Genomic DNA, 26,878 nt, shown 5'->3' with positions numbered 1-26,878 from the left:
AATTCACATGAGCTTTATTGGCAGGACTAAGTACATTTAGCATTTCCAAAGCATATGCTAGACATCACCCTGGCACAACATCCTGTCATAAACCTCCACCACCTGTATGATGACAAACATCTCAACAACCAAGGAGTCTGTCTTTAGGTTTTTTGGCAAGAAGGCTTTGTACTCAGTCCCCGGACCAAGAACCCATACAAACCGAAAACCTATAGAAAAGAGCACCAACTAACACTCCCAAAACGGAATATGCTCAACGAACTGGAAACTGTAACCTGTATGCAAAACCAGTCTATGAGAGACACAAACCATGGAAGACACCACCCTCCCCACACAGAGTGAAACAGGGCAGTGAGCTGGCAGAAATAAAGACCATGATCAGCTCCGTATGCAAGAAACTCACGAGACTGGACCAATTGCCTACAACAAGGTCACCAGTCAGCAACCCAAGATGTCCTATGCAGGACAGCCCATTACAAGGTATACAGCTACACAATGTCAACCCTAATCATCAGTAGCTGGAACATCCAGGGCCTGAACACCTCAGCCTTCGGATACAAGACAAACGACTCAGACTTTAACCAAAGACTGAAAGACATTGATATACAGATCCTCCTTGAAACATGGACTAAGGCCAATAATGAATCCTATGTCCCCACCGGATACAGGGAATTCTCTGTCTCCGCCCTGAAAAACAAAAACATCAAACAGGGCCGGAGCTCAGGAGGAATATTAGTATGGTACAAAGAGCAGCTCCATGAACATATCAGAGCAGTGAAGAGGAGACAGCCACATATGGATAAGAATAAGGGCCGACATCTACCTCTGTGCAGTGTACGTAGCTCCTCCAGAGTCTCCATAGTTCAACACAGACAGCTTTGAGACCCTAAAGACTGAAGCTGCCCATTTCCAGACTCTTGGCAACGTTCTCATCTACGGAGACCTCAACGCAAGAACGGGAAGAGAAAGACTACCTGACCACTGATGGAAACATCTATATACTTGGAGCAGATACTGACATAGATCGAGAGAGACATAGATCGAGAGACAGACATAGATCGAGAGAGAGACAGCACCCAGTGCACACCGACAGGAACTACTATGATTGCACAGTTAATAAAAGCGGCAGAACGCTGTTGAACCTATGCCGAAGCCTTGGACTTCGTATCCTCAATGGCCGCACCAAGGGAGACTCACTGGAAAGACATACCCTAAACTCCCATGTGGGCAGAAGTGTGATAGACTATGCCGTCACAGATATGGACCCTACAAATATTGGCGCCCTTATAGTCACCCCACAAACACATCTGTCAGACCATAACCAACTGCTCCTATACATCAAATCCACAAAGAAATAACCCTCACAAACCCTGCAAAAGACCGGCCTCTTTAGCCTGCCACCATCCTTCAAATGGTCCAAGATGTCAGCCCCAAAATACAAAGATGCCATCAACAGACCAGAGATCGAGGAGAAGCTCCAATGCTTCCATAATAACGTGTATGAACTTAACCCAGAAGGAGTACACCTAGCGGTAACAGACCTTAACGACATTCTATATGCCATGGCAGAAATGTCTGACTTGAAAAGAAGCATCTACAAGAGACCGAGTAAACAAAATCCCAACAACTGGTTTGACAAAGAATGCAAGACCATACGGTAGGCCTTAGGAATGGCCTCAAATAAAAAAAACAGAGACCCCAACAACCCCACTCTGAGAGAAGCCTACCACACCGTACAACGAAATTACAAAGCCATCCTCAGAAAGAAAAAGCAAAACGACATCTCTACCAAACTCCAACTCCAAGATGCCCTTGAAGACAACAAATTTTGGGAACTGTGGAATCACCTTGAATCCAACCAGAAAAGCAACACCCTCCACATCCAGAGCGGCAACATCTGGCTCCAGTACTTCAAGGACCTTTACAATGACATCCCAAGTGAAGACCTGAACCTGGCACAAAAAGAGCTTGTGAAAAAACTGAAAGATATGGAGGAAAAGTTCAAAGATTTCCAAAATCCTCTGAATACACCAATCACACTGACAGAAACAGAAAGGATCACACAGATAAAAAGTAAAAAAGCCAGCAGTCCAGATGGGATCCTCCCAGAAATGCTGAAACACAGCCCTCCAGACAACCACGCTGCGATAAAACTATTTAATGTTGTACTGCAGGCCGGCTGCTTCCCCAAAAACTGGAACCAAGGCCTCATAACCCTTATACACAAAAATGGGGACAAGTACGACCCAGTAAACTACCGAGGGATGTGTGTCAGCAGCAACCTGGGTAAACTCTTCAACTGCATCCTGAACAAAAGGATCCTCACAGAGCACAATGTCCTCAGCAAGAGCCAAGCAGGGTTCATGCCAAACCACCGCACCACTGACCACATCTACACTCTGCACAGCCTCATCAAGAGCCACGTCCACAATACAAAGAACAGGAAGATATACGCTTGTTTTGTGGACTTCCAGAAGGCCTTCGACTCAGTGTGGCACCCCGGACTATTCCTAAAACTGCTGGGGAGCGGAATAGGAGGCAAAACATATGACGTCATCCAAAGCTCCTACACTGAGAACAGTTGCAGTGTGAAGGTCAGCGGAAGGAGGACGGCCTATTTCCAACAGAGTCGAGCAGTGCAACAGGGCTGCAGCCCCAGTCCAACACTCTTTAACATCTACATCAATGAGCTGGCAGTGGCCCTAAAGTCCTCCCCAGCACCAGGACTCACCCTCCATGACACCCAGGTGAAATTTCTGCTGTATGCAGATGACCTCGTGCTGTTTTCACCAACTGAGAAAGGCCTCCAAGATCATCTGAAAATCCTAGAAACCTTCAGCAGCACATGGGCACTGCCAATCAGCCAGAAGCAAACTAATATTATGGTGTTCCAGAAAAGAAAGCAGAAACCCACTGGCCATCCTACCTTTATGATAGACAACCGTCCAATTACAGAAACCAACAGGTACACCTACCTGGGCCTAGAACTCAGCCAGTCAGGGAGCTTCAAGCAAGCCACGGTTACTAAAAGACAAGGCATCCAAAGCCTTCTATGCCATCAGAAGGTGTCTATACCATCTCAAGGCACCAGTAACCGTCTGGCTAAAAGTCTTTGACTCCATCATTGCCCCAATCCTTCTGTACGGTAGTGAGGTCTGGGGCCCAGTCTCATACCCAAACTGGTCAAAGTGGGATGCTGGGCCGACTGAAATATTCCACATAGAGTTCTGCAAGCATCTTCTCCAAGTCCATCGGAGCACATCAAATAGTGCCTGCCGAGCAGAGCTGGGCAGATTCCCACTACACATCGCAATAAAGAAGGCACTGTCATTCAAGGATCATCTACAAAGTAGCAGTCCCAGCACCTACCATCACAAAGCCTTCCTACACCAGGAAGCCCCAGGAAGCCTCCCAAGAAAAAGTACCCAAAGCCAGTCTGACCAAGCCATCAACCTACATGGCCTGACAAAAGGTGAAATCCAGAAGATGGTACACAAAGTCAAAGAGGAATATCTCAGCATCTGGAGGAACGACCAACAAATCCAAGAAACTGACAGTATACCAGAATCTACAGAGGGAGTACAAACTGGCCCCATATCTAGAGAAACTAGAAAACCCCAAAGATCGACAGATCCTGAGCTGGTACAGACTGAGCGCCCACAGCCTACTCATCGAATCCGGGCGGCACCGACAGAACTACAAGCCCCGAGAGACCAGACTCTGCCAGCAGTGCCCCAAGGAGGCCGTGGAGGATGAGGCCCACTTCCTGCTGAGGTGCCCCAAATAATCCGCAGTGAGGGACACTCACTTCAAGAGACTGTCTTGATCTCCTCCCAGACTTCACCTCCATGGAGGAGGAAGAGAAACTGCCGATAATACTGGGCGAAGAGGAAAGTGCAGTGGCCGTAGCAGCGGAATATGTCAGTGCCTGCCACAGACTAAGAGGAGCCTGATATGTCATGGACTCCTGTACCCCAACACTGGACATATCCCTATCCCCCCCGACTAAAGAGCCTGATATGTCATGGATTCCTATACCCCACCCTGGAAACATCCACTATCCTCTAAAAGGAGTCTGATATATCCTGGACCTCTATATGCCTCCCTCCCCCACCCCCGTATTTTTACCATATGCTTTGGTAATGCCAACGTGTACTTAGTCCTGCCAATAAAGCTCATTTGAATTGAAATTGAATTGAGAGAGCGCGCGCAAGACAGACAGAGCGCGCAAGACAGACCGAGAGCGCGCAAGACAGACCGAGAGCGCGCAAGACAGACCGAGAGCGCGCAAGACAGACCGAGAGCGCGCAAGACAGACCGAGAGCGATCGAGAGAGATTGAGAGAGGGAGGGGGGAGAGAGCAAGAGAGAGAGAGAACACAAAGCGAGCTAAGTTTATTACCCCTTCAGGTGCTTTACATGAATTTTGTAGAATGTGGAAGAAATTAACATTTAATTGTTCCTCATGACCACTATGGCTCCCTCCAAAGTGTTTGCTATCCATAGCGCATCAAGGTCCTAAGGTCGCTGGCCCGATTGATGCCACCAGGTCATCCACTACCAACAAATTATTTTCTACTGAAATGTCATCTCCTTAATAGAAAATGCTTGCAAATTGCTAACATCAAGCTACCGGTCCTTTAACATATTTCTACATTTGCGAGTTTGAGAAAGACCTAGGCTCAGGTCGAAAGGTTACCTAAATTAATCGCTTGAGAAAGTTTTTTGTCTACACTGTATCGTCACTTACCACTGTAGTGAATTGTGTGCAGAAGAATAAAATATATTTCATGAAATAATCTTTAAGAGTGCGGCCGTTAACCATATACTGTGAATGACGGGTGACCCCAGTCCAGCCAGCACGAGCATTTAAACGGAGAGTGTGCATCTTATACAGTGCCTTGCGAAATTATTCGGCTCCCTGGAACTTTTCAACGTTTTCCCACATATCATGCTTCAAACAAAGAAACCAAATGTAAATTTTTGGTGAAGAACCAACAACAAGTGGAACACAATTGTGAAGTTGAACAAAATTTATTGGTTATTTTAATTTTATGAGGAAATTCAAAAACTGAAAAAGTGGGGCGTGCAATATTATTCGGCCTCTTTACTTTCAGTGCAGCAAACTCACTCCAGAAGTTCACTGTGGCTCTCTGAATGATCCAATGTTGTCCTAAATGCCTAATGATGATAAATATAATCCACCGGTGTGTAATCATGTCTCTGTATAAATGCACCTGGTCTGATAGTCTCAGGGTTCTGTTTGAAGCATAGAGAGCATCATGAAAACCAAGGAACACAACAGGCAGGTCCGTGATACTGTTGTGGAGAAGTTTAAAGCCGGATTTGGATACAAAATGATTTCCAAAACTTTAAATATCCCAAGGAGCACTGTGAAAGTGATCATATTGAAATGGAAGGAGTATCATACTACTGCAAATCTACCAAGACCCGGCCGTCCCTCTAAACTTTCATCTCAAACAAGGAGAAGACTGATCAGAGATTCAGCCAAGAGGCCCATGATCACTCTGGATGAACTGCAGAGATCTACTGCTGAGGTGGGACAGTCTGTCCATAGGACAACAATCAGTCATACACTGCATTAATCTGGCTTTTATGGAAGAGTGGCAAGAAGAAAGCCAAGAAGATATCAATAAAAAGTGTTTTCAAGTTTGCAACAAGCCACCTGGGAGACACCTCAAACATGTGGAAGGTGGTGCTCTGGTCAGATGAAACCAAAATCAAACTTTTTGGCAACAATGCCAAACAATCTGTTTGGCGTAAAGGCAACACAGCTCATCACCCTGAACACATCATCCCCACTGTCAAACATGGTGGTGGCAGCATCATGGTTTGGGCCTGCTTTTCTTCAGCAGGGACAGGGAAGATGGTTAAAATTGATGGGAAGATGGATGGAGCCAAATACAAGATCCTTGTTGAAGAAAACGTGTTGGAGTCTGCAAAAGACCTGAGACTGGGATGGAGATTTGTCTTCCAACAAGACAAGGATCCCAAACATAAACCAAAACCTACAATAGAATGGTTCACAATAAACATATTCAGGTGTTAGAATGGGCAAGTCAAAGTCCAGACCTCAATCCAATCGAGAATCTGTGGAAAGAGCTGAAAACTGTGGTTCACAAAAGATCTCCATCAAACCTCAATGAGCTTGAGCTGTTTGCCAAGGAAGAATAGGCAAGAATTTCAGTCTCTTGATGCACAAAACTGATGGAGACATACCCCAAGCGATTTGCAGCTGTAATCGCAGCAAAAGGTGGCGCAACAAAGTATTAAGTTAAAGGGGCGGTCACGCTCACACCCTGATTGGTGGGCATGAGCTCGGGGGGTTTGTGGCCCCACCGTGCCACCACTGTGCCACAAACCAGCCTACCCTGGAAGGGGCGTGACTAGGACAGCTGCCTTGGTCTTCACTGGAGACTCGGATGGTGAAGTCGGGCTTGTGCGGCAGGCAGCTGCCAGGTGCTACTCCAGGGTGGTGTCTGGCTGTGGCTGCTGATCCCACTTGGAGAACAGGAACACTAGGACAGGTGCAGGGATCAGGCAGGACTAGTAGAAAGGCACGGCAGAGACTCAGGGCTGGCAGGCACGGCAGAGACTCAGGGCTGGCAGGCACGGCAGAGACTCAGGGCTGGCAGGCACGGCAGAGACTCAGGGCTGGCAGGCACGGCAGAGACTCAGGGCTGGCAGGCACGGCAGAGACTCAGGGCTGGCAGGCACGGCAGAGACTCAGGGCTGGCAGGCACGGCAGAGACTCAGGGCTGGCAGGCACGGCAGAGACTCAGGGCTGGCAGGCACGGCAGAGACTCAGGGCTGGCAGGCACGGCAGAGACTCAGGGCTGGCAGGCACGGCAGAGACTCAGGGCTGGCAGGCACGGCAGAGACTCAGGGCTGGCAGGCACGGCAGAGACTCAGGGCTGGCAGGCACGGCAGAGACTCAGGGCTGGCAGGCACGGCAGAGACTCAGGGCTGGCAGGCACGGCAGAGACTCAGGGCTGGCAGGCACGGCAGAGACTCAGGGCTGGCAGGCACGGCAGAGACTCAGGGCTGGCAGGCACGGCAGAGACTCAGGGCTGGCAGGCACGGCAGAGACTCAGGGCTGGCAGGCACGGCAGAGACTCAGGGCTGGCAGGCACGGCAGAGACTCAGGGCTGGCAGGCACGGCAGAGACTCAGGGCTGGCAGGCACGGCAGAGACTCAGGGCTGGCAGGCACGGCAGAGACTCAGGGCTGGCAGGCACGGCAGAGACTCAGGGCTGGCAGGCACGGCAGAGACTCAGGGCTGGCAGGCACGGCAGAGACTCAGGGCTGGCAGGCACGGCAGAGACTCAGGGCTGGCAGGCACGGCAGAGACTCAGGGCTGGCAGGCACGGCAGAGACTCAGGGCTGGCAGGCACGGCAGAGACTCAGGGCTGGCAGGCACGGCAGAGACTCAGGGCTGGCAGGCACGGCAGAGACTCAGGGCTGGCAGGCACGGCAGAGACTCAGGGCTGGCAGGCACGGCAGAGACTCAGGGCTGGCAGGCTGTCCTAGTCACGCCCCTTCCAGGGTAGTCTGTTTTGTGGCAGTGGGGCCACAAACCCGCCGAGCTCACGCCCACCAGTCAGGGCGTGAGCGCGACAGTTTGCACAGGCCAAGTTACCAGAGTACAGAGTAGGCAGAGCCGCAAGAGTGCGGAGCATAAGCAAACAGAGAGGACAAGTAAAGACAACAGGGAAAGAAGCCACAGACAAGGAGACAAAGGTAGGACAAAGTTCAGTCAAGGTAATGGAACAAGACAAGGTATAAGAACGGTAGGACAAAGTTCAGTCAAGGTAATGGAACAAGACAAGGTATAAGAACAAAGACACAGGGATCAGGATATTCTGCCTCCTGGAGGGCAGACAGACAACAAGATCAAGGCAAGGCTAGAACAGAAACACGGAGACCAGGATATACAGCCTCCTGGAGGGCAGACAGACAAGATCAAGGCAAAGCTAGGAGTAAAACCTCCAGAGAAGGAGGAACACAGAGCAAGGCCTGGCAGCTCAGAAGCTAGACACTGAGTTTACACATTGCACAGGCCCAGTCCACAGGGTGGAGCTGCCCTAAATACTGGAGGCCTCTTGGTAATTGGTCAGGAACAGATTAGACAGGTGCGCCCAGACTCAATAAGAACCAGAGAGTTCTGGCACCGCCGCCCTATGCACACAGCCAGGAAGCATGCAGAGAGCAGGCAGAAAGCAAGAGACACAGAGCACGGAGTCGGCAGCAGACCGAAATCACAACATGACCTGGAGCAGTGGGTAAGATGGTGTGTGAGATGAGAGGCCATGCAGTGATGCCAGCAGAGTTGTTACAGGGGACAAAATATTGCACGCCCAACTTTTCAGTTTTTGAATTTCCACAAAACTTTAAAATAAGCAATACATTTCGTTCAACTTCACAACTGTTTTCCACTTGTTGATTCTTCATTAAAAATTTACATTTGGTATCTTTAGGTTTGAAGCATGATATGTGGGAAAAGGTTGAAAAGGTCCAGGGAGCCGAATACTTTCGCAAGGCACTGTATATTTTCTACATCAATACGCTTTGACATTTGCCTCTTGGTTCTCACTACCTATGTTTTATTGCAGGGGTGTTGGATACAGTAGATAACTCCAGTTGTGCTGCAAGTTATATGGTCCCTGGTACTGAGCATCTCGTCTCCTTTCAAAAACTCCTTTCTTTTAGGCGATGTGCACACGTTCAGGATTTCTTGCAGAAAATTCCTGAGAAAAACCTGAAATTTTCTGTAAGAAATCTGCACGCGTTTTTGCCGCGTTTTTGGTGCGTTTTTTCCCGGACATTTCCCAATGCATTTTATAGTGGGAAATCCACAAAAAAAGCGCAAAATTAATGAACATGCTGTGTGTTACCGCGATGCGTTTTTTTCGCGGAAAAAAATGCATCATGTGCACAAAAATTGTGGAATTCATTCTAAATGCATATTGTATGCTTTTTTTTTGCAGTTTTATAGCGTTTTTATTTTAAAAAAAAAAAAAAAAAACGTGAAAAACCCACAAAAAAAAAAAAAAAAATCAGCAACGTGTGCACACAGCCTCAGTGGGACAAATTAGCAGCCACATTTTGAATGACGTGGATAATAGCCTTCGACACCCATAGGGTCTTTCTGAATTTTTCTATTTTGCTGACGCACAGTTGGAGCAATCAGGTTACCAATATTTTTAGCTTTGCTACAGATGAATCTAGGGTAATTTGGTAGCAAATCTCCTATGGTTTTATCTTGATATAACATGTACCAGTATTTAGAGACTTTTTTTCTGAATATTCTGAAGTTATGTTGCATTGTACAGTTATAAGTTTACCTACCTCCTGGTAACCCCCTGCTTGCTACAAGTCCCCCCCCCATAGGTCAGCTTGGGTGTGGTTTCTAAGAACTGTATGGACTTTAGGTAAAAATCCTGGGTCAAACCCTTTATCCTGAAATTTCTCTGTAAGTGTATGGGCCTTTGTTGTATTCGATAACATTACTGCAATTCCCAAAAAATCACTGTTACAGAACCCCCCAGCACCCAGAATATGCTATGCAGTTATTTGTATATATAATAGGTTCCATGTGAGATATAGGTCCCTAAAGGTACCTTCACACTCAGCAACTTTGCATCGAGAACGACAACGATCCGAGACGTTGCAGCGTCCTGGATAGCGATCTCGTTGTGTTTGACACGCAGCAGCGATCTGGATCCCGCTGTGCCATCGCTGGTCGGAGCTAGAAGTCCAGAACTTTATTTAGTCGTCAGGTCGGCGTGTATTGTCATGTTTGACATCAAAAGCAACGACGATAACAATGGATGTAATGGAGCTAACAACCAGCGAGAACGAGAAGTGAGTCGCCGTTACGTCACTGGATCGCTCCTGCATCGTTCTGGAGTTGCTGTGTTTGACGTCTCTACAGCAACCTAAACAGCGACGCTCCAGCGATCTAGTTTAGGTCGGCTCGTCTATATCGCTGCAGCGTCGCTGAGTGTGACGGTACCTTAATGCATCAGCCCACAGGCTGCGCCCCTGGGCAGAGGAGTCAAGATATCCCCTTCTGAGCTCCCCCACCTTGGTAATTCCCACAGTAAATATCAGCAGGCTCCGGCCACCTGCAGCTATTGTAATGCATGTCTGGTCTGCCGCTTTTGAATGGGCCTGCCCTCTGTATCTGTTGTGATATATATTCTGTGTTCTGTGAATAAAGTGTTGCGAGACTGGAAATACGTGGAGAAGCAGTCAGCTTTTATATGCTCTCATGTAATCAAGGAATTCCAGCCAGTGTCCTTCAGACTCCAACCAAAGCAAAGTGGACCTCCTGAAAACAGCCCTGCGCTTAGTAACCCGATGTTTACCCTGGTTACCCGGGGACTTCAGCATCGTTGGTCGCTGGAGAGCTGTCTGTGTGACAGCTCTCCAGCGACCACACAACGACTTACCAACGATCACGGCCAGGTCGTCTCGCTGGTCGTGATCGTTGGTAAATCGTTTTGTGTAACGGTACCCTAAGTAAGAAAGTGTATCTCCTGCTTACTATATGTATGTGTAGAATTTAGATACAATTTTTTTTTTTTTTTTTATAAAGGAAGATTCACTTCCTGACCATACACTGTGTGCAGAATTATTAAGCAAGTTGTATTTTAGAGGATAACTTATTGATCAACAACCATGTTCTCAATCAACCCAAAAGAAAAATATTAAAGCTTAATATTTTTGGAAGTTAGCCAAATCTAAAAAAAAAAAAAAAAATACTCTATCTTAGTAGGATATCTGTTTGTGCAGGTAACCATTACTGTGCAGAATTATTAGGCAACGTAATAAAAACCAAATATATTCCCATCTCGCTTGTTTATTTTCACCAGGTAAACCAATATCACTGCACAAAATTTAGATACAGGAAAGATATATATCTTGGTACCGTGTTAGCCAGTAGATAGAAAAATATTTAGAATTGAGAGTCCTCAGCGGCTGCTTGGTTGCAGTGGTTGCAACCACTGAGGACTCTCAATTCTAAATATTTTGCACAGAATTTAGAAATAAATATTTCTGACATGCAAAAACAAAACCCCAAAAAATTAGTGACCAATATAGCCACCTTTCTTTATGATGACACTCAGCCTTCCATCCATAGATTGCGTCAGTTGCTTGATCTGTTTACGATCAACATTGCGTGCAGCAGCCACCATAGCCAATTTTTCCAATTCTGACCACTGTCACTTTATGACGTTACAGCTCTGGAAAGATTCAACAGTTCCCACTGATTCTAAGACCGTTTTCTCGTGACATACTGTACTTCATATTAGTGCTAAAATTTCTTCGCTATGACTTGCGTTTATTTATGGGGGGGAAAAAAAATGGAAATTTGCTAAAAATTTTGCAAATTTTCAAACTTTTAATTTTTGAGTCCTTAATCAGAGTCATATTGCACAAAATAGTTAATAAATAACATTTCCCACTTGTCTATCCTACATGAGCACAATTTTGGAACAAAAATTTTGTTAGGACATTATAAAGGTTAAAAGCTGACCAGCGATTTCTCAACTTTCCCAACAAAGTTTACAATTTATTTTTTTTTATTTTTAGGGACCATTTCACATTTAAAGTGAATTTGGGGGGTCAATAATGCCACAAAACACCCAAAAGTGACAATTCTAAAAACTGCACCCCTCAAAAGGTACTCGAAACCACATTCAAGAAGTTTATTAACCCTTCAGGTGCTTCACGAGAACTTAATCAATGTGGATGGAAAAAAAAACAACATTTTACTTTTTCACAAAAAAAAAAAATTAACCTTGTGAAAAAAGATTTGTTCCAAAGTAATCAGGAGAAAATGGACCACAAAATTTGTTGTGCAATTTCTCCTGAGTACGCCAATACCCCGTATGTGGGGGAAAATAGAACTAGTCTTACCGGTAATTCGGTTTCTAGGAACCTTCCACGACAGTCGCCTTGGAGGATGTCTCCCCGCCCTAATGGGGGACAGGAAACACAGAGGTTAAATAACCCTCCCCTTCCTGCCATCTCCAGTGCTGTTTCTGGACACACTAGCATGTTTAGTTACCACCAAAGTGCAGGAATCATCCAATAGGAATATCTGATAGGGAAATTAGTGCTGTCGTGGAAGGTTTTTAGAAACAGAATTACCGGTAAGACATTCTATTTTCTTCAGTCACCTTCCACGACAGTCACCTTGGAGATATACCAATGCTGATTTCTTTAGGGAGGGACCACAGCTTGCAGAACTCATCTGCCGAATGTTAGATCCCTGTCAAAATTTTGTCTATAGTGTCTGGTGAAGTTATGTACAGAAAACCAGGTGGCGGCTCTGCATATCTGCTCAGATGAAGCATTCCCTCTTGCTGCCCATGATCTAGAGACTGACCAAGTGGAGTGAGCCTTTAGCGAGGTAGGAGGAGAGAGGTCTTTTACTGAATATGCAAGGCAGATGGCTTGTTTGATCCAGTTTGCAATTGTTCTTTTAGCTGCTTTCTTTCCTTTATTTTGGCCTGAAAACTGAATAAAAAGATTCTGGTCAATCCTCCAGGCCTTGGACTGTTCCAAGTAATGGAGGACCACCCTGCGAACATCTATAGAGTGTGGAAACTTTCTTCCTTCGCATTGGAAGGATTTGGGCAAAATGAGGGCAACACAATATCCTGACCCCTATGAAAGTCCGAGACAACTTTGGGTATAAAGGAGGGATCCAAACGCAAAACTGTACTATCAGAGTCCAGAGATAGGTAGGGCTCTTGTACAGACAGGGCCTGCAATTCTCCTATGCGCCTAGCTGTGGTAATTGCCACAAGGAAAACAGTCTTAAGACTTAGGATTTTAATTCATACACCGTTTGATCCAGCGGTGCCCGGCCAGGTCCTATTCAAAAAAGAAACTAAGGGCCGAAACCTGAACCCTCAGTGTTCTTGGGGTAAGCCCTAGCTCTAAGCCCCTCTGAAGGAAGTCTAGGACCTGGGCAATGTTGGGGTGGAAGGGATCAGGGACGTTGGGAAGACACCATGAATAGAACTTCTTCCATACTTTGCCATAGATGGCATTGGTCACTGGTTTCCTGCTCCTTTGGAGAGTCTGGATTACCCTGTCAGAGAGACCCCTGGCTTTTAGGACGCTGGCTTCAGAAACCAAGCCGCGAGGTTCAATTTGTTGAGGTTTGGGTAAAGTAGGGGACCCTGAAAAAGGAGGTCGGTCCTTTGGGGCAGAAGTAAGGGACCTTCCTGAGCCATGTCCATCAAGGCGCTGTACCATCTTCGCGCATGGCAACATTGGAGCAAATAAGATCGTCGTGACATGGTCCGACAGGATCTTCTGCAGCGTCTTTGCCAGCATAGAGATTGGTGGGAAGGCGTAAGCCAGGTTGAAAATCCATGGATGAGGGAAATCATCTATCCCACGAGCTCCGTACGCAGGACTGAGGGAGAAATAGGTTTTTGATTTTGCATTTTGAGCATTTGCAAATAAGGCTACTTTCACACTTCCGTCTTTTTGCCACCGTCGCAATCCGTCGTTATGGCCAAAAAATGGATCCTGCAAATGTGCCCGCAGGATCAGTTTTTTTGCCATACACTTTAATGGATGACAGATATCAACGGACGGCCACACGTCGCATCCATCGTGCGACGGTTGCGTCGTGTTTTAGCGGTGACAAAAAAACGTTCAATGTAACTTTTTTTGTCCGTCGGCTCCGCCATTTCCGACCGCGCATGCGCGGCCGGAACTCCGCTCCCTCCTCCCCGCTCATCACAATGGGCAGCGGATGGGTTGTAAAACTGCATCCGCTGCCCACGTTGTGCTAAATTTAGCACAACGTCCGTCGGGCCGACGGTTTGCGACGACCCCGTACCGACGGAAGTGTGAAAGTAGCCTAAGTCGACCTCTAGATTCCCCCATCTCGAGGTTAGGGATAGGAAGACCGCTTGGTTCAGGCACCATTCTCCCGAATGGACGTCCTTCCTGCTGAGTTAGTCCGTCTGGATATTGTCTGAGCCCTTCAGATGAACTGCTGAGTTGGACAACAGGTGTTTCTCTGCCCAGAGAAATATCCTTGCGCAATTAGAGGTGATGTCACCCCTCACCCCACCCCCGATTTCAGCCAAAGGGCTCTCCTAGTTGAAAGAGAGAGGACTAAGGACCTTGCTGCCACTCAAACAGATTCTCCTGAGGCATCGGCTAAAAAGCCTGTCCAGGATCTCCTCTCTGGAGGTCCCCTGGGAGAGATGTTCTTCCAACTTGCGAAGCCAGAGAAATAGGGCTCTGGCGACGCATGCAGAAGCTATATTTGTTTTGAGCAAATTTGTAGAGGATTCCCTGGACTTTTTTTTAGGTGGCCTTCTATCTTTTGATCAATAGGATCTTTTATAGGGAAGAATCCTCGAATGGGAGAGACGTCTTATTGGTTACTTTAGAGACCTGAAAAGAGACCTGGACGTCCACCCTAGGGACTTCCCAAATAGAATTGTCACCTTCAAGGGGAAAGCGATTCCTTAATTCTGAGGGTACGCTAAGGCCCTTCTCTGGGGAAGCCCACTCCTGGAAAATAAGGTTTTGGACATTTTCATGAATAGGAAACCCTTTTTTACCTTTGGATTTCAGGCCCCCCAAACATCTCATCCTGAACTGAGTGCTTTACCTCCACTTCCTCAACCCCCATGGTGTTTCTCACTATGGAAACAAGCTCTTCCATATCCTCAGAAGAGAAATAGTAATTTTTATCATCAGGTTTAGGGGTGGATGTAGAGCCCTCATTCTCCCAAATATCCTCTGACCCTGAGGTATGAATTTCACCCGAGTCAGAATCAGCCGGTGCCATTTTCCTCTTTTTAGGGGGAGGGGGATGCGACACTGGGGGCTGGGAAAGGACTGCCATGGAGGTTTGCACCTCCTGCTTAATAAGTGTTTTAATGCTGTCCAGGAGGGTGGGCTGCTAGGCACGTAATATGTCTTAAGTGCAGGGTTGGCATAGAGTCTTCTTGTAAGCAGAAGGAAGTCTTGAACCACAAACACCACACTTGCGGCTGGGTTTGCTCTTTAGGGCAGAGACCTTTTCTCCCTAAAAAGAGAGAGAAGGCATACTAAATGACCCCTAACTATCAATGCCTGGACAGTGAAGGACCAGCCCAGCTGGTAGGAGGGTGAATGCTGGGTTCTGCAGACGGAGCTTTAGGTTTGTCGCCGTCCAGGGTCAAAAAACTGCCACCAGTCACAAAGAGACACTGCGTCTTACCTGGAGACTCCTGACCAGGATATGAAGACCTCGAGGTCCAGCGTCAATTGTGGGCTCCTCCTCCCTTTGCTCCATAGGGAGGATCCCAGGAAAGACCCTAGTAGGGGCCAAGGCACCGGAGCCCCTGGACCACAAGAGGCGGGGTGTGCGTTCCAGCATGGATCCCCAGGACGCGAACTGGAAGTGCGCCGACGACGTCACTTTCAATGCACGTGGACTCCGGACCTTCAGCAGCACGCTGGAAGGAGGACGCTGGGGAGCTTCAGGAGGACCCCGACAGCACATCACCGCCCCGCTTTACCTCCCGGAGAGGCACAGGAGGGGCAGGACGGAGGTCCTGAATCACATGGGCCATGGAGACGGGAGCAGCCACATATAGGAGGAGAGGAGAACCACCCGACCTCTGCTGCCCGGGGTGGTAAGGCTTTTCCAAGGGCTCCGCTCGCCGGCCACGGCAGCACCTGAGACTAACCTCTTCATGCCCCACTGGGGGACAGGAAAAACACTGGAGATAGCAGGAAGGGGAGGATTATTTAACCTCTTTGGGTTTCCTGTCCCCCATTAGGGCGGGGAGACATCCTCCAAGGTGACTGGAGAAAGCCACTGTTTGGGCGCATGGCAGGGCTCAGAACGAAGTGAGTACCACTTGACTTATTGAATGCAAAATTGGCAGGAATCAATGGCGGGCGCCAAGTCACATTTTGAGACCCCTGATGTACCTAAACAGTGGAAACACCCCCAATTCTAACCCAACAACACTAGCCCCAACCCCACAACCCTAGCCAACACTAACCCTAGCTTTAACCCCAACCATAACCCTAACCCAACCCTTACTCTAGCTATAAACCCAACCCTAACGAAAAATGGAAATACTTTTTTTTTTTTTTTACACTATTTTTACCTAACTAAGGTGATAAAGGAGTGTTTGATATACTAATTTTTTTTGTTTTGATCATCACTGTGATAGACCCTATCACAGTGATCAAAATGGACCAATAGGAGAAATCTCCTATTGTTGCCGGGTGCCATTTGGCAGATCTGGGCAGGCGCACTGCACATGCACCCGCCATTTTTTTCCCAGAAGACGACGCCAAGGGCTGGGGGACACAGCCGAAGAGACCGGGGAACATCACAGGTGCCAGGGGGGAGGGGGTGACCCCATCTCTCTCTCTTCTGATGTGCTAGATCACATCAGAGAAATAAATGGGAAATCTTACTTTTATTTTTCTTAGATGATCCCAATACCTCCTCCTTATTTTCTGAATTATAATATTGAATATTTTCTGGCAGGTGGCGACCAATCAGAAACGGGCACAGTCCGGCCGCGAATTTGCCCCTTCCTACTGTCCGTCAGTGCCCCCTCCAGTCAGCGCTCACACAGGGTTAATGGCTGCGTTACACCGCGTTCTGCCGCGGTGTAAAGCAGTCCGTTAACGCTGCTATTAACCCTCTGTGACCAACGTTTTACTATTGATGCTGCCTATGAATAAATAAAAAAAAAATCATTATACAGGTCCTTCTCAAAAAATTAGCATATAGTGTTAAATTTCATTATTTACCATAATGTAATGATTACAATTAAACTTTCATATATTATAGATTCATTATCCACCAACTGAAATTTGTCAGGTCTTTTATTGTTTTAATACTGATGATTTTGGCATACAACTGATAACTAGTGTTGAGCATTCCGATACCGCAAGTATCGGGTATCGGCCGATACTTGCGGTATCGGAATTCCGATACCGGGATTCCGATACTTGCCGCGTATCGGATACCGGAATCGGAAGTTCCAAGATTCAAAATGCAGAAATTCAGCCAATGAGAATGATTCCAAGTGTGGGCACATCCTGTTTAGCATGGAGGGCATGAAACTACTGGCAAGGCTGTGATTGGCTGCTGAAATGATGTCATGATGCAGTTTAAAAGTCGCTGGCGCCATTTTGCGATCACTCTGCTGTGAATTAAGTTAGTGACAGGACGCTGTTTGCTGACTGAGGGACAGTTTAGAGATAGCGATTTGCTTCTTTGTGCTTTCCAAAGGCTAATTTAGCAACCGCTGTGTTCACCTACTATTCACCTTGCTTTTGCCTTGTAGCGCTGTTTTCACAGCGATCTGCAAGGTCTGTGTGTGTGTGTGTGTGTGTGTGAGTGCAGCCCACTCTCTAGTCTGAGTGCAGCCACATAGGCCATCCATAGCTGGTTGTATTCAGTTCAGGGAGGGTGGTTCATTGCCTCATACTGTTCTTTTTTTTTTTTTTTTTTTCAAGTAGTGTAGTCTGCTGCTAATTTATTCAAAAAAATCCTATTAGTGTCTTTCCACCCGTCTCCAGCTAATTTGTGGAAAAACACTACATAGGATAACGTAGAGGAGGGTTTTTGGGCCTTGCAGCGCCGTTTACGGCTGTCTGCACGGTCTCCGTGTGACTGCAGCTCGCCCTGTAGTCTGTGAGCAGCCATAGCCTGGTTGTCTCCAGCTCAGGGTTGTTCACTGCGTCATACCGCCAAATCAATTTTCATTTTGTTTTAAGTAGTGCAGGCTGCTGCACATTTTTTCAAAAAATTCCTATTAGTGTCTTTCCACCCGTCTCCAGCTAATTTGTGGAAAAACACTACATAGGATAACGTAGAGGAGGGTTTTTGGGCCTTGCAGCGCCGTTTACGGCTGTCTGCACGGTCTCCGTGTGACTGCAGCTCGCCCTGTAGTCTGTGAGCAGCCATAGCCTGGTTGTCTCCAGCTCAGGGTTGTTCACTGCGTCATACCGCCAAATCAATTTTCATTTTGTTTTAAGTAGTGCAGGCTGCTGCACATTTTTTCAAAAAATTCCTATTAGTGTCTTTCCACCCGTCTCCAGCTAATTTGTGGAAAAACACTACATAGGATAACGTAGAGGAGGGTTTTTGGGCCTTGCAGCACCGTTTACGTCTGTCTGCACGGTCTCCGTGTGACTGCAGCTCTATCCGTTGTCAGTTCAGCCCCCAAAAAATAAATAAATAATAAAGTTCACCAAACACACCACTTTACATTTGTGTAGGCCACATTAGCTCATATTAAAGTCTAGTCCACACTTTAGAAAATTAGTGTTTCTTATACCTGTTAGGAGGAGTTGCTCAGGAATAAGCACACAAAGCCGTTAGTACTTTTCTGCTTATCTTTATCAGTCAACCAAGATGAAGAAGGCAGTGAGTAAGGCACGTGGGCGTGGGCGCGGACGCGGAGCAGGGAGGGGACGTGGGGATTCTGTGCCTGCTGCGGGCACCGGTGACTCATCAGCACCCACATTCACCAGGCAACAGTCATTCATGCGCAGCTTTGTGTCAGAGCGCCGTACACCGCTGCTGCGTGAAGAACAAATTGAAGCCGTTGTCGGATGGATGGCAGCTAATGCATCAACTTCAATTAGTGCCACATCCTCTCAGACACAGCACTGGAGAGCAGCCATCTGTCTCTTCACCACCTGCCAAATTGCCCAGGCAGACAGAGAGCCCAGGACAGGAGCCGTCTCTACTTCTGTTCTCTGAATCTCTTGGCTTGGAAACAGGGGGCCAGCCAAGCAGCATTGGAGAAATGGAAGAAGAGGCAGGGTGCAGTGATGCCCAACAGCTTTTTCTCTCTTCCTCTGAAGAGGCGGGTGGGCCAGTGGCTCCGGTCACCACATCGCAGGCCGCATCAGCTGATGATGACACTCAGGTGCCACTTACTGGTGCGTGCTCTGCTGCTGAGACTACCCAGGAGGAGCAGTTGGGGGCAGAGGGTAGTGTAGATGATGAGGTCCTTGACCCATCTTGGCGTGAGGGACAGGAAGGTGGTGGGAGCAGCTCTGAGGAAGAGATTCCACGTACGGCCCAAAGAGGGAGAGGGAGGGGGAAGACTGCGGATCCTGCAGCCTCCGCTTTGGCACCCGTTAGGAGCATGTCTCTTCCAAAAGCCAAAAAGGGCGCTCCCAAGACTTGCAGTGCCTGGTCCTTTTTTGACACAGTTGCAGATGACATTTGCTATGTCAGATGCAAGGTGTGTCATCAAAAAGTCAAAAGAGGTCGAAATGTCAGCAACCTCAATACCTCCAACATGTGGAAACATGTGCTCAACAGGCACCCGGCGGAGTTAGAAAAACACACTGAAGAGCTAGGCCAACCAACAGCGGCAGCTACCACCTCTTCAGCTCGTGTTGCCTCTTCCTCTAGCTCACACGCAGCTGGTTCGGCTTCCTCCCAGGATCGCCGTGGAAGAACCTCTGGCCCTGTTGTCCAGAGACCCGCTGTAATTCCACCCGCAGCACCACTTTCCCAGTCATCCACACACTCCCAGCCCAGTCTACAGCCATCGGTAGTACAGGCATGGGAGAAAAGGCGGCCTTTCTTGTCAAACCACCCACGAGCACAGGCTCTGACTGCAGGCATTGCCAAACTTCTGTCACTGGAAATGCTGTCATTCAGGCTGGTGGAGACTGACAGCTTCCGTGACTTGATGTCATTGGCAGTCCCACAGTACAATGTGCCCAGCCGCTTTTACTTCAGCAGGCAAGCCGTCCCTGCCCTGCACAAGCATGTGGAGGGACACATAAAACACGCGCTACTGAACGCCGTCAGTAGCAAGGTCCACCTCACCACCGATGCGTGGACCAGTCAACATGGACCGGGGCGATACCTTTCCCTCACTGCCCATTGGGTTAATGTCGTTGAGCCGGGTACAGACCGTGCGAGTGGCGCAGGACGTGTCCTGCCCACTCCAAGGATTGCAGGAATCCATTCTGTACGCATTGACTCCTCCTCTTACACCAGTTCCTCAGAATCATCGCTGCAGGAGCCGTCACAGTCCACCTCCACATGGACCCGTGATGAACGTGTACCTGTTACGACCGACATGAGCACAGCCGTGGCCAAACGTCAACAGGCAGTCTTGAAATTAATTTTTTTGGGGAATCGTAGCCACACAGCGCAGGAGCTCTGGAATGCCATCAAGCAGGAGAGCGATGTGTGGTTTGTGCCAGCGAATCTCCAGCCAGGCATGGTAGTGTGTGATAATGGCCGAAATCTGGTGGCAGCTCTGGGCCTCGGCAACCTCACTCACATCCCATGTCTGGCACATGTGCTCAATTTGGTCGTGCAGAGCTTTTTGAGGGACTATCCGGATCTTGATGCACTGCTGCACAAGGTCCGCCTAGAATGTGCTCACTTGCGGCGTTCCAGCACGGCAAAAGCGCGCATTGCGGCTCTGCAGCGCCGACACCGCCTGCCGGAACATCGCATCATATGTGACCTACCTACCAGGTGGAATTCCACGTTACATATGTTGGAGCGGTTGTGTGAGCAGCAGCAAGCTGTAATGGAGTACCAGCTGCTTCAGGCGCAAAGAAGTCGCAGTCAGCGCCGTACAGACTTCACAACCACAGAGTGGGCCACTATGAATGACGTCTGCCAGGTTTTGCGTCCCTTTGATTATTCCACGCGGATGGCGAGTGCAGATGATGCACTAGTCAGCATGACTGTCCCCCTTATCTGCCTGCTTGAAAAATCACTGCAAGCGCTAAGGGATGATGTTGTGGAAGAGGTGGAGGATGAGGATTCACCATTTCCATCATCTTCTGGACAGTCAGCGCCACGTGGTTCCTCACAAACACGTAGGCAGGGGACAGTTTGTGAGGAGGATGAGGAGGAGTCAATGGAGGAGGAAGACATCCGTCCAGAGGAGGGAGTTACCGAATTGTCCAGTACTCAGTGTGTACAGCGAGGGTGGGGTGATGATGACGAGCGGGCAGAGATGACGCCTCCAGCAGGGGACAGCGTTTCTTGGGCAGTTGGCAGTCTGCAGCACATGGTGGATTACATGCTGCAGTGCCTGAGAAACGACCGCCGCATCGCCCACATTCTCAACATGTCTGATTATTGGGTGTTCACCCTCCTCGATCCTCGCTACCGGGACAACGTAGAAAGCCTCATCACACCGTTGAACCGGGAGCGAAAAATGCGGGAGTACCAAGACACACTGGTCAATTCCATCATCTTCTCCATTCCAACTGAGAGAAGTGCTGCTAGTGCATTCCAAAGCAGCTCAGTGCGTCCAGGCAGTGGTGGAGGCTCTGCACAAAGAGGGAGCAGAAGCAGTGCCTCTGCCCAAGGCAAGACCAGTATGGCCCAACTGTGGCACAGTTTTCTGTGCCCCCCACAAAAGTCTACACCATCACAGACGGCTCCAGTCAGCAGGAGGCAACGGTTCCGTCAGATGGTGACAGACTACATGTCTTGCCCTCTTGCTGTACCCCCAGACGGCTCTTCCCCTTTCAAGTTTTGGGTCTCAAAGCTGGATACATGGCCAGAGCTAAGCCAGTATGCATTGGAGGTGCTGTCTTGCCCTGCGGCCAGTGTATTATCGGAACGTGTCTTTAGTGCTGCAGGTGGTGTACTAACTGACCGTCGCATGCGACTATCCTCCGATAACGTTGACCGGCTTACTTTCCTGAAAATGAACAAGGCCTGGATCTCGCAGGAATTTGCCACTCCTCCTCCTGATTAAATAATTAGGTCACTGTATACGTTATCCAGGTCTCCTGTTGTGTTCATCTTTCTACCACCTGAACTTAAATTCCTGGGCTCCAACACCGCCAGTTGAGGCTCAGAAGTGCCGTCTGCACAGTCAAAACTACGACCCAGTGTTATTGGGTTTCAGTAACGTCAGCTGATCCCCAGCTGTGTAGCCGGCAATGTGTCATGCGACCCCGCCACGCTGACACAACAACTGAAATGTAAGGGAATCTGTCCCCCCCCCCCCCCCCAAGGCGTTTGTTACTGAAAGAGCCACCTTGTGCAGCAGTAATGCTGCACAAGGAAAAGGTAGCTATTTTGGTTTAGCACACGCAGAACTTAACATTTATAAAATGTGTCCACTGATACCGTAAAACCGTCCCGGAGGTGGGACTTTCCTTCGTAATATGACGCAGCACAGCCGTCATTCCACCCCCCCCCCCCCCGGCTCCTCAACGTTGTTTGATTCCGTCCCGGAGCCTGCGCTGTTATGTTATCCCGTGGCCAGGCACACTTAGCGCTGCCCGTCTTCTGGCATCATTTGGTGTCAGGATGGCTGCGCCTGTGCGGCCGCGCTGGCCGAGAGCCCGCCTCGCAGTGTCTTCTGATTTAATCCCACTGGGGGCCTGGGATCCATGGACATGCGCAGTGCATATCTGAACCTCCACCTCTCACTCATCTCCCTATGGCTTCTTCAGACTGTTCGGTGTCAGCTGGTCCCTAATAGCATGCCACGGCCGTGACACTGCACAGTCTTAAGAAGCCGTAGGGAGGGGAGTGAGAGGCGAGGATATGCACTGCGCATGGCCATGGATCCCAGGCCCCCAGTGGGATTAAATCAGAAGACACTGCGAGGCGGGTTCTCGGCCAGCGCGGCCGCACAGGCGCAGCCATCCTGACACCAAATGATGTCAGAAGATGGGCAGCGCTAAGTGTGCCTGGCCAAGGGATAACATAACAGCGCAGGCTCCGGGACGGAATCAAACTACGCTGAGGAGCCGGGGCGCGGCGCCGGGAGGGTAGGAATGACGGCTGTGCTGCGTCATATTACGAAGGAAAGTCCCACCTCCGTGACGGTTTCACGGTTTCAGGGGACACATTTTATAAGTGTTTAGTTCTGTGTTTGCAAGGAGCATGATGAAAAGAGCCACCTTTTCCTTTTGCATCTTTTGTGCTGCACAAGCTGGCTCTTTCAGCTACAAACGCCTTGGGGGGGGGTTAAAGGTTCCCTTTCGACTTTCTCAGGCTTCGGCCTACATTGTGTTCCTCTGCTTTTCCACCTGTCCCTGGGCTCCAACACCGCTAGTTGCCGTCCAGAAGTGCTGTCCGCACAGTCCCAACAGTCGCTCCTCTGTTATTGGGGTTCAGTAACGTCAGCTGTTCCCCTGCTGTGTGTGTGGCAATCCCTCCTACCTCCTCCACCTCCTCCTCCTCCACCTGTCCCTGGGCTCCAACACCGCTAGTTGTTGCCTGGTAGTGCTGTACGCACAGTCCCAACAGTCCCTCCTCTGTTATTGGGGTTCAGTAACGTCAGCTGTTCCCCTGCTGTTTGTGTGGCAATCCCTCCTACCTCCTCCACCTCCTCCTCCTCCACCTGTCCCTGGGCTCCAACACCGCTAGTTGTTGCCTGGTAGTGCTGTCCGCACAGTCCCAACAGTCGCTCCTCTGTTATTGGGGTTCAGTAACGTCAGCTGTTCCCCTGCTGTGCAGCCGGCAACGTGTACTGTGATATAGAAGGGTTAATAGTTTGCCTTTAACTACCTTGCCTTTAAGTGCCTTTTGCCTTTAAGTATTAGAATTGCTAGAATCTGTTGACTCAGTAGTCTGACGGTCTCCTCTTCAAGGAGACTGTGCTTCTTATCATGTATGTTCTCAATAGTCAGTACAACATATTCTGGGTTATGGTAAATAAAGTATGACCCTGGGTGCTGGTGGGGGCTACATGAGTTACATTGAAATGCATGCTGTGTAAATGGTATAAAGCATTGCCTTGGTTTTAATATGTCAGATAAAAGTGACTTGCTCACGGGATACGTGTGAGGTGTCTTTTGTCTCCAAGCGCTTGTCCACTAAGGGCGTAAATCCACAATTAGGTCTCACTGGTGATCTGTCAGCTGACATTTGGGTCAGAATGAAAACAGCTACGACAGTTTGGCGCCCGAACGGGGACCGTGTAACCAGCCGCCTTATTCGGAATCCGTATGTGGGAGCTTCCAGAGAGATTGGATAATGCAAACAACAGCTGCAGCAAGGTGAGAACGTTATTCTTACAATCTGTTTGCACCTGCAATCTTTCTTCCGGATTTCTCCATACCTCTGGGTAGAGGCTGTAAACACGGTTCAAAGAATCCACACATCACCAGTGAGTTTTGTGTTTGTTTTGTCTGTTTATGGTTTATGTCCGTATGAGAGTTGAATAATAGACTTATAAGATGATAATTATAATCTGTATTATTTGTCAATATCCTAATTGGTTGTGTATTTGTTTAGTGTGGGTAATACAAGAGCTGGGATAGACTCTGTGCAGTGTTGTTATTTTGGTCATTTTGGATTGGCAGTACATTATATGAAGCTGTATTTTGTATAAGGCTGTGGGTTTTGTTGTTTGGCCTTAAAGTGCTTTCAGAGTGTCAGTAGACACTGCTGCAGTTTTATTCATATAGAGTTGTGTTAATTCCAAAGTGCAGAATAGACAGGCTGTGTGAGCCTTGTATGTGTGTATGTCTATGAGAACCTCTGAATGAGATAAGAGGTGGAGTGATTGAGATAAGGGATTTTCTTCTTGTGAAACTCAACTAAAAAGTGAAAGGAAAATAAAAAAAAATAAAAAATCAAACAAAACAATCCCTGAGCACGTATGAATGAATGATCACATAAGTATTATTACTTATCTAAGTGTTGTTGAGGGTCCAGGGTGAATGAGTTGTGGATATTTTTAATGTACATTTAATTTACATCTGAAATTCAGAGAAACCTGTGTTATATATGGTTTGACATTGGATAGGTTTCTATGTATGTCTATATGTGGTTTGGCCGGACGCGGTCAGAATCAGCTTTTTCAAGTTGTGCAGTGATTTGCCTGTATAGAGAAATTGTTTTTAATTCCGAGAGGATGAATGTTTTGTAAACTGCTTCTGTGTGTGTGAGGCACAAAGCTCTGATCAGCGCGAAATACCAGATGGGAGGAGGGAAGTGCACCCCTGCGCTACTTGCTTGAGATTCTCCCCTTTGCGTGTGGGCCAGAGGAAGGGGGAGCCATGTATTGCATTCTAAGTTTCTCTGTCCTTGGTTTGGTACACGCCTATTTTAGAGGAAAACTTGTAAGTGATTGAAAAGATTGGTAAAAGATTCACCTGCTTCAAGCTGAGTGATTGATATAGCAAATTGAGGATCAGCAGAGGAGGTAACCAACTGCACGGCTGATTTACTGAGTGGTAGGTAGTGAACCTGCTTGGTAAAATCCTTTAAGTCCACCGAGTGGTAGGTAGGGCACCTGCTCGGTGCCACCAAGTGGTAGGTAGTGAACCTGCTTGGTGTTGTTGAGCGGATAAGTTGAAGCCATGGGCAACTTATTCTGTGTGCAGTCAGGGCCCCCAATGGGATCCAAAACCGCTATACAGATTGTGAAAAACAGAGAAGGAAAGGAAGCAGTGAAAGATGTAAAACCAATATTGAAAAAGGCAAAAGTGCCAGTGAGTGGATGTTTTGTTGTTCAAAAAGGCACAGACAAAGGAGGAAAATAGCAAGTGAATAAATGGTGTCTGAAAGAGTGCAGCAGGATGGAAGTAAGGTGTATTATGAATGTTTTGATGCTTAAAAGTCTGACTATGACTGACACATTACTGCTACTGTTATACCTTTGTATAACCAGAGACCCAGACAAGACAGATGGACTGTGGTCAGACAATCCCAGATTGGAGAAATACTCGTATGATTTGTGCTGCAACCCGACCTAAGAGAATTGCACTGAATCCTGTCCAGACAAGATCACATGTAGTGACATAAGAAGCTGACACAGGATTGTGGTTGGTGGATAGTGGGGACATTAACTTTTGGGAGTAGGCTGACAGTAATCCTTTTGGGAAGGAGCTGTAGACCAGCATGTCTAGTCACCCCCACCTTTCATCTAGTCACCCCCACCACCAGAGAACCAACCACATCAGGTAGGGTAAAACAGATACAGGAGCATTATCCCTGGAGGCCCTCTGACTAGCTAGTTACGCTAAAAAAACAATTGGCTGATCCTGAGAACCAACCTTTCCCATTTTATAGACAAAAAGACAAAGACAATATGATGGACGTATAAGTGCACCTGGGCAGGCCTAGGTAGTTAGTGAGCACAAAAGCAGGTGACTTGCTAGGACACATACAGGTCCTTCTCAAAAAATTAGCATATAGTGTTAAATTTCATTATTTACCATAATGTAATGATTACAATTAAACTTTCATATATTATAGATTCATTATCCACCAACTGAAATTTGTCAGGTCTTTTATTGTTTTAATACTGATGATTTTGGCATACAACTCCTGATAACCCAAAAAACCTGTCTCAATAAATTAGCATATCAAGAAAAGGTTCTCTAAACGACCTATTACCCTAATCTTCTGAATCGACTAATTAACTCTAAACACATGCAAAAGATACCTGAGGCTTTTAAAAACTCCCTGCCTGGTTCATTACTCAAAACCCCCATCATGGGTAAGACTAGCGACCTGACAGATGTCAAGAAGGCCATCATTGACACCCTCAAGCAAGAGGGTAAGACCCAAAAAGAAATTTCTCAACAAATAGGCTGTTCCCAGAGTGCTGTATCAAGGCACCTCAATGGTAAGTCTGTTGGAAGGAAACAATGTGGCAGAAAACGCTGTACAACGAGAAGAGGTGACCGGACCCTGAGGAAGATTGTGGAGAAGGACCGATTCCAGACCTTGGGGAACCTGAGGAAGCAGTGGACTGAGTCTGGTGTGGAAACATCCAGAGCCACCGTGCACAGGCGTGTGCAGGAAATGGGCTACAGGTGCCGCATTCCCCAGGTAAAGCCACTTTTGAACCATAAACAGCGGCACTGGACTGTTGCTAAGTG

General features: G+C 47.9%; 1 protein-coding gene across 4 annotated transcripts in view; it reads right to left on the bottom strand.

The window, feature by feature from the left end:
• Positions 1-26,878, bottom strand: part of SF3B1 (splicing factor 3b subunit 1) — a 460,811-nt gene that overhangs the window by 332,327 nt on the left and 101,606 nt on the right. The gene's annotated exons all lie outside the window — the stretch shown is intronic.

The sequence above is a fragment of the Ranitomeya variabilis genome, chromosome 7, assembly GCF_051348905.1.
Source record: "Ranitomeya variabilis isolate aRanVar5 chromosome 7, aRanVar5.hap1, whole genome shotgun sequence".
In the NCBI taxonomy this organism is placed as follows: Eukaryota; Metazoa; Chordata; class Amphibia; order Anura; family Dendrobatidae; genus Ranitomeya; species Ranitomeya variabilis.
Note: the sequence above shows the minus strand (reverse complement) of the source record. Positions and strands in the feature narration are given on the sequence as shown.